Source organism: Alligator mississippiensis, chromosome 7, assembly GCF_030867095.1.
Source record: "Alligator mississippiensis isolate rAllMis1 chromosome 7, rAllMis1, whole genome shotgun sequence".
Classification (NCBI taxonomy): Eukaryota; Metazoa; Chordata; order Crocodylia; family Alligatoridae; genus Alligator; species Alligator mississippiensis.
The window spans coordinates 30,531,722-30,540,629 of NC_081830.1; positions in this window are offsets into that span (position 1 = coordinate 30,531,722).

Sequence of the window (8,908 nt, forward strand, 5' to 3'; positions counted from 1 at the left end):
AAAAAAAAATCAAACCATGATAAAATCATGACATCTGGCACCACTTCTGCCAAAACTACGTGAATCATTTACAACCAGTCATTTATGCCAGAACTTTAGCTTCTGTGCACTGCCCCCCGCCGCCCCCCCGAATGCTCATGAACAGGTGGCCATTTCCTCAAATGTATTAATTATGTTAATGTATTCAGCAAGTCTATCAAAAGACTCCAAATTGCTCATATTGGCCCAGTGGAGCAGACTGATGTTACTGCAACATGAGTTGCCTAACACCAGCTGGAGACAGTCATCCAAAGAGGCATGACTTTGAGATGCTCAGAGGACACTTAGCTCCTCTTTTCCTGCCCTAATTAATAAACACACCTGTCTTAAAATCATTTAACATGAAGGAAAGGTAACGTCTTGTAATGTACTGTGACGTTCCATGCCACGTACTTTAACGTAACATGAATTACAATGCCCAGAAGCCTCCAAGGGACTGGAGGAAGGAAATATAGTGTGAACTGCAGCTCCCAAAGGCTTTCAGGGGACTGGAGGAATGAATTGCAATGTGCACTATAACTCCCAGAAGGCAGCAGGAGGCAGGAAGAAGCAGAAGGAGCAATGTCAAGAGTGCGGGTTGCCACAGCAGGGAGAGAGACATGTGGCCAGAGAGCCAGAAGGAGCAGCAGAGCTAGGACTGTGAGCTGCTGCAATGGGGATCAGACATGAAGCACAGACAAATGGCAATTGAGCATTTTATGGGACCAGAGACTGGTTTGGAGACCTCCAGAGTTGTGGGAGGGTTTAAGGTTCTCAAGTGTATATATCATGGTGTTAGTGTTTTCTACCAGTTACCTCTTCTTGGGTGATTTCTCCAGTGTCACTGTTTACTTCCTGTTACCCACATCCCAAGTGTATGTACCTTAATGGTAATGTTTATTTACCTGTCTGCCCCTCTCTTTAGCCCATTAGATTGTGACCCTAAACTCTAGCATCCCCTATATAAAAGTGAGAACTTCCCATGTCAGCTTCCTGTGTCATTTCCTGGGGTTGTGGGGTTTGGTACAACTGATGGCAGAGGTGGGATAACTAGTCACAGACCATAAGGAAGGGGCAGGCAATTATTTCGGGCAGAGGGCCGCTTACCCAGTTTTGGCAGGCTGTCAAGGGCTGCATGGGTAGCCCCACCCCTTGACAGGTGCCCCAGCCCCTGGTCACCATCTTGGGACCAATGTCCCAATGTCTTGGGACCAATGTCACAGGGCCAGAACCGGTGGGGCCCAAAGCAGGGCACAGGCTGGCAGGGGTCTGTGGAGCTGGGCTGGGCTGCACCAGCAGGGAGAGGGGGGAGCTGGCCCGGCTCATAGAGCCCCTGCCGGCTGGGACCTCAGCCTCCTGCCACCCTGCTATGGGCCCCACTGGCACTGGCCCTGGGACACCAGTGCAAGCCCCATGCTGCCGCTGGCTCCCAGTGCCCCCCAGCCCCGCAGTACAGGCGGGGGGCAGCGCACAGCCCTGACCCCCTGCTTGCTGGCAGGGAAGGAGCTGGTGCAGAGCACAGGGAAAAGCGGCCCCTCGCCAACCCCGTGGCCCACTCTCCCTCTGCAGCTGCTCGCACCCCATGTGAGGCTGTCCTGAGCCCACCTGGAGCTCGCACACTGGGCAGCCCAGAGGCGGTGGTGGCAAACACTGCCTGGTGCGGCAAGCATGAGCATCGCACCTGCTGTCGCCATGCATAGCCCCAGTGGGAGAGCCTGGAGCCATGCAGGGCCCAGGCTGGCTGCGGGGCTGGGTTACAAGCTGGTGCTGAGCATGGTGGGGTGGGGGGGAAGTAGCCCCATGCCCACTCTGTGCCTGGTGCCCCACGCTGGAGCCACTCTCAGTCCGCCTGGGGCTGCCTGTGCCTGCTCTGGACAGTCCCATGCAGGCTGTGAGCAGCTGTAGCAGGGAGTGCTGGGCATGGGGTGGAGGAAGGGCCGCTTTTCTCCATGCCAGGAAGAAGCAGGGAAGGAGCCCAGGGAAAAGCTGAGCATGGGGTGGGGGAAAAGCAGCCCCTCCCCCGCCCCATGGCCAGCGCTCCTTGCTGTAGCTGCTCGCAGCCCATGTGGGGCTGTCTGGAGCAGGCACAGGTAGCCCCAGGTGGGCTGCAAGTGGCTGCAGTGTGGAGAACCGGCCATGGGGCAGGGGAGGGACCGCTTTTCCTCCCTGCGCCTAGCTTTTCCCTGGGCTCCTTCCCTTCCCCCTCCCCCCCTGTACCTGAGGTTCTGGTGCGGGGCAGCCATGCGGTCTCAGGCCAGAAGCCCCTGCTGGGGCTTCCAGCTGGGGGGGTGGGGCCGGGTGGGCCCTGCTTTTGTGGGAGCCTGCTAGGCTTCCCCTGGGTCCTACTGCCCCTGGTTCCTGTCATTTTTGACTGGAAGCAGGGGCAGATAAATATTAATTTTCTAAATTTTTTAGGGGCCCCATTGGCCAGATAGAATGGCCTTGCAGGCTGCATTCAGCCTGCGGGCCATATTTTGCCCACCCCTGCCATAAGGCATGGAGTCAACTGCTGCAGGAGTATATTGATTTTGTTGTTGTGCGTGTATTTGATCTGGGAAAATGAGTACCAAAGGGGGAGGGAAACACCTCCCCCTCACCTAATGTACCAAGGCTGATATTCAACCCAGCACCCTTTAACAAGGAACAACAGGAATGGGACAACTGGCATTAACAGTATGAAATGGTAGCTGAGTTAAATTGGTGGAATAAGGCCACCAAGCTAAAATTCTTGAGCCTGTTACTCACAGGGACAGTTAGGGAGGCCTACCATGAGCTCAACAGTGAAGCCAAGAAGGGTTACCAGCACCTGATAAGGGCCCTCAGGAATGTGTTGCAACTGGGAACAGATGCTGTTTGGGACTGTGATACTTTCCTTAACCATAATCAGATGACAGTGGAGTCATAGAATCATAGAAATTAAGGTTAGAGGGGACCTCAGGAGATCATCTAGTCCAACCCACTGTTCAAAGCAGGACCAGCCCCAACTAAGATCATCCCAGCCAAGGCTTTGTCTAGCTGGGTCTTAAAAACCTCCAAGGATGAAGACTCCACTCTGGGTGACCTGTTCCAGTCACCACAAGAGTTTGGGGTGGTCATAAGATGTTTAGTTATAAAGACCTTTCCACGATTCAGCCCAGAAGTACAGGACAAATTGGCTCGTGACCACTTTTATAGCAATGCTTTCAGTGGGGAGGTGCAGGGTCAACTATGGCTAGGAAAACCCTAGGTTGGATGAGGCCATTAAGCTAGCCACTAAGATAGAGTTGGTAAAAAAGCTGGGGGCTCTAGGGACCCAGATCACTGAGGACCTAGGACAGATAGGTCCATGGTATCCATCCCAAACCCCAAACTCCAAACTAACCACCTTGCAAATGATGGAGGCATTGAAGGAGGTCTAGGGTGAGCTGGACCAACTGAAAAAGAGTGTGGAGACCCAATTCCAAAACAGATGTGTCAAAGGATGCCCTCCTGGACCCTGGCATCTGGGGTCCCATCAAGAGGCTGATGACGGATGCTGGTATTGTGGCAGCCGTGACCACTTCCAGAGGGAATGCCCAGAGAGGAGGTTTCAGCCATTTTCTAACTGGTTTCTGTGCACTGAACACCTGTTCTGTTACAGGGTTAAATCAGTTTCTGATCACTTAAACTGGTTTATGTGTAATGTCTGACCCTAGCTGAGGAGGGAGATGAGAGAGAACAGACAGCCAAGGAACAGGAGTGGATTTAAGAACCTGTTATGATTCTTATAGTTTCATTCAGTTGAGAGTCAATCAGGCTGGTATGGGTATTCCTGCCCCAAACTGGGGCACAATAATCAGCCACTGAATAAACAAGGGCCAGCCCCGATGTTCTAAGAACTTCAGCATCGCTTCTCAAATTTGTACCAGCCAGTTTTGAGATGATGTTATTACATGTGGCAAGTTTGTTCTTAGTTATTTGTAGATGATGCCTATAGGTAAGACTAAGGTCAAGGTGGACTCCTAAATATTTGGGGTTGGGTTCACAGTTGACTGGTTTTCCACAAAAGCTGATTCTTAACCAGGCATTCCCCTGGGTGTTAGTGAGATGAAAAAAGGGCTGGGCTTTAAATACCACTCATGAAAATAATCTTTTAATTTTACCAAATCATTAATCAAGTGTAGTTTTAGTAATGCTAGTTTGCCCGCCTCTGCTCTACCAGGTGTTCTCGCGCAGCCTTAGCCCGGACTATCAATCTTGCCTGTCCCGGGCTTGCGAGTGGACCCCAAAGGCTACCCTGGCTGACCTCCGGGGGTCCCCTTAACTCTCCTGCCAAGACTTCGAATGGAACCTCAGTGGAGGGGTTCCCCTTCAAAGCAGCCTCCAGGGTCATCACGCCTCTCGGCGGACACTCACGGGGCTCTGACCTCCCCTACACCCTGGCCACTCGCCACCTTGGGTCGCAGGTCTTCTGGCCCTTTGGCATCCCTGGTTCCACTCAGCTTCTTCCCCAGCCTCCCGTGGCCCTCTAGCCATGAGTCCCAATGTCTCTGGGTCGCGGCTCGAGCGTGAAGGCTTCGATGCCCTTGGACCTAGATCCGACTAACCCGTATCCCTAGTGCCCCATTCCAACCACTCTGTGACGTAGCGTGCGATCCTCACCACCGGGACTGCTGAAGCAATGCGACCAGTGGACCTGGAGGCCACAAAGGAATAAAGAGTGCCCTTAACCTATGGGCTCTGTGTTTTCCCTGTGCCTAGGTGCCCCAGTCCCAGTTGCTTGCCCCACTCGGATATGGTGTCCTGGCCGATTCTTCTTGGGGTGTTGTGGGCCCGCTTGCCACTTAACCGTCCCTACTTAGGGTCTTCTGCCGTACCCCGCGGCTATCCCCGTTGGGGTCCCTGTCGGCCCCGCCCTTGTTACCTGCTCTCCGGAGCATCCCTGCCAGCTCGCCAGCCGGTGCCTCCACCAGTCCTGCAACCGGCTTTACTGCCTGTGCCTCTGCCGGCTCCTCTGCCGGTGCTGCTGCCGGCTCTGCTGCCAGCTCCACTGCCAGTGCTGCTGCTGGCTCCACTGCTGATGCCTCCGCTGGCTCCTCTGCCGGTGCTGCTGTCAGCTCCACTGTTGGCTTCTCTGCTGGCTTCGCTGTCGGTGCCTCCACAGGCTCTGCCCCCACCATCCCGGGCTGCCTGACGCAGCAGCTGAGCCCCTCGGGGTGTGGGCTTCCCCATCGAGCCTCCGCTCACCAACCGCCTTCCTGTGCCTCCAGGGCCGCCTTTTGTTTCCGCTGGGTGGTGTCTCCAGCTGACATCACCCGGCCCCAGCTGAATATGAACATGGCAGACGAGCCGCGTGGGCAGTTTCTCACTCCTTTCGGTCCCTGCAGATGGTAAGTTGGGGCTGCCTTCTATTTTGGGTTGGGGTTCTCCTGCAATCCTGGCACCCCTGGGACAGCTAGAATCAGAGTCCTGTGCTAGAATGGTGATATCATCAGAGTAAATACATTTTCTTGATTTTGTTTGGGGAATAGTTTGTTTGTTGTACAGAAAGGACAGGGTGGGGAAGAAAGGGGGAGGGGTTGCGCTCTATGTCAGTGAGCAATATACATCAACCCTCATCAAGACAGAATCCAAGGATGAAGAAGTAGAAGGATTGTGGGTTAGGCTACATGGGGGGCAAGGAGAAAGGGATTTGGTGGTAGGGGTCTGCTACAGAGCCCCACAGCAAGGGGAAGAAAGAGATTCGGGGCTCCTGAGGCAACTCTCGGAGACCATAAAAGCTAAAGAGGCGGTAGTCATGGGGGACCTAAACTACCCAGACATCTGCTGAGAGTTACAGACAGCAAAGTCCCACCGCTCACGAAGGTTTCTAACCTGTGTACAGGACCTCCACCTGACACAGGAGGTACACGGTCCCACTAGGGGGAATGCCATACTGGATCTGGTATTGGCAATGGGGGATGACATGGTAGGGGACCTCCAGATCAGTAGCCATCTGGGGGACAGTGATCACCTAATAATAGAATTCACCATAAGACGTCGAGTGGGTAAGGTAACTAGTAGGGTGAAGGTGCTAGACTTTAGGAAAGCTGATCTCAATGAACTCAGGTGATTAGTCAAGGACGCACTGCAGAGTAGGAGTTTTGAAGGGATGGGAGCCCAAGAAGGGTGGCTGTGCCTTAAGGAAATGATCCTTCGGGCACAAAGCAAGACGATCCACGAGTGAGGCAAAAGAGGGAAAGGGGCCAGGAGGCTTCTCTGGCTGACCACAGAAATCCAGGGCAGCCTAAGGGCCAAAAGGGGAGCACATAAAAAGTGGAAACAGGGAGAGATCACCAAAGACGAATATACCTCCTCTGCTCGTGCTTGTAGGGAGGCAGTTAGACGGGCCAAAGCTACCATGGAGCTGAGGACGGCATCCCGAGTAAAAGACAACAAGAAATTGTTTTTTAGATATATAGGGAGTAAAAGGAAGGCCCAGGGAGGAATAGGACCCCTGCTAAATGGGCAGAAACAATTGGTGACGGACAGGGGGGACAAGGCTGAACTCCTCAATGAGTTCTTTGCCTCAGTGTTCCTAAGTGAGGGACACGACAAGTCTCTCACTGGGGTTGTAGAGAGGCAGCAGCAAGGCGCCAGACTTCCATGCGTAGACCCTGAGATGGTGCAGAGTCACTTGGAAGAACTGGATGCCTTTAAGTCGGCAGGCCCGGATGAGCTCCATCCGAGGGTGCTGAAGGCACTGGCCGACATCATTGCAGAGCCACTGGCGGGAATATTCGAACGCTTGTGGTGCATGGGCCAAGTCCCGGAGGACTGGAAAAGGGCCAACATGGTCCCCATTTTCAAAAAGGGGAGGAAGGAGGACCTGGGCAACTATAGGCCAGTCAGTCTCACCTCCATCCTTGGCAAAGTCTTTGAAAAAATTATCAAGGCTCACATTTGTGAGAGCCCGGCAGGACAAATTATGCTGAGGGGAAACCAGCACGGGTTCGTGGCAGGCAGATCGTGCCTGACCAATCTAGTCTCTTTTTATGACCAGGTTACGAAACGCTTGGACACAGGAGGAGGGGTGGATGTTGTATACTTAGACTTCAGGAAGGCCTTTGATACGGTATCCCACCCCATACTGGTGAACAAGTTAAGAGGCTGTGACTTGGATGACTACACAGTCCGGTGGGTGGCGAATTGGCTGGAGGGTCGCACCCAGACAGTCGTGGTAGATGGGTCGGTTTCGACCTGGAAGGGTGTGGGCAGTGGGGTCCCTCAGGGCTCGGTCCTTGGACCGATACTCTTTAATGTCTTCATCAGTGACTTGGATGAGGGAGTGAGGTGTACTCTGTCCAAGTTTGCAGATGACACAAAGCTATGGGGAGATGTGGACACGCCGGAAGGCAGGGAACAGCTGCAGGCAGACCTGGACAGGTTGGACAAGTGGGCAGAAAACAACAGGATGCAGTTCAACAAGGAGAAATGCAAAGTGCTGCACCTAGGGAGGAAAAATGTCCAGCACACCTACAGCCTAGGGAATGACCTGCTGGGTGGCACAGAGGTGGAAAGGGATCTTGGAGTCCTAGTGGACTCCAGGATGAACATGAGCCGGCAGTGTGACGAAACCATCAGAAAAGCCAATGGCACTTTATCGTGCATCAGCAGATGCATGACGAATAGGTCCAAGGAGGTGATACTTCCCCTCTATCGGGCGCTGGTCAGACCGCAGTTGGAGTACTGCGTGTAATTCTGGGCGCCACACTTCAAGAAGGATGCGGATAACCTGGAGAGGGTCCAGAAAAGGGCCACTCGTATGGTTAAGGGCCTGCAGACCAAGCCCTACGAGGAGAGACTAGAGAAACTGGACCTTTTCAGCCTCCGCAAGAGAAGGTTGAGAGGCGACCTTGTGGCTGCCTATAAGTTCATCACGGGGGCACAGAAGGGAATTGGTGAGGATTTATTCACCAAGGCGCCCCCGGGGGTTACAAGAAACAATGGCCACAAGCTAGCAGAGAGCAGATTTAGATTGGACATTAGGAAGAACTTCTTCACATTTAGAGTGGCCAAGGTCTGGAACGGGCTCCCAAGGGAGGTGGTGCTCTCCCCTACCCTGGGGGTCTTCAAGAGGAGGTTAGATGAGTATCTAGCTGGGGTCATCTAGACCCAGCACTCTTTCCTGCTTATGCAGGGGGTCGGACTCGATGATCTATTGAGGTCCCTTCCGACCCTAACATCTATGAATCTATGAATATCATGTGTATACCAAATGAAGAGGATAGACGCCAGAACAGAGTCCTGTGGTAAACCATTGTTGACAAATCTGGGTCTGCTTATTTTACCATCAAGACAAAGTCTGAGCTTGCAGTTGGAAAAGATATTAAACATTATTGTAATAATCCTTTTGCACCTGATAGTCTTTATCAATTTAATCATAAGACCCCTTACATATTGTGTTGTAAGCTGAAGTGAGAACAATAAATGTTTCTCTGATCTTCAGTTTTCTTTGGAATCTCACTTTAATAAAGTGGAGGAGAGCAAGAACTTGATCACAGCAGCTCCTCCAGGGTCTAAAGCCTTCCTGGTCTGCAGGAAATCTGGGCTCCAGGGTAGGGCTAATTCTTGACAAAAGCACTTTTTCAGGGAGTTTGAAAGTCATACACAGAACTCATCACATCAGCTTCAGCTATCGGGAACTTGTGGACTGAATGAGAAAAGAAGGGATAGTAGTCACTATGAACCCCAGCACCAGGGGGAAAAGTGGATAAATGGACACCTCAGGTCTTTATTTATTTTTTTTGTTTTACAAGGACAGTTTTTTTTTTCTTTTGCCCATCCTTACATTCAGACGGGCGGCAGTTAGCTCCGGGTCAGGGAGTCATCACCTCTCCCCAATTCAATCAATTCATCAAGTCGTGGCAGGTGAGAACTGAGAGGAACACTG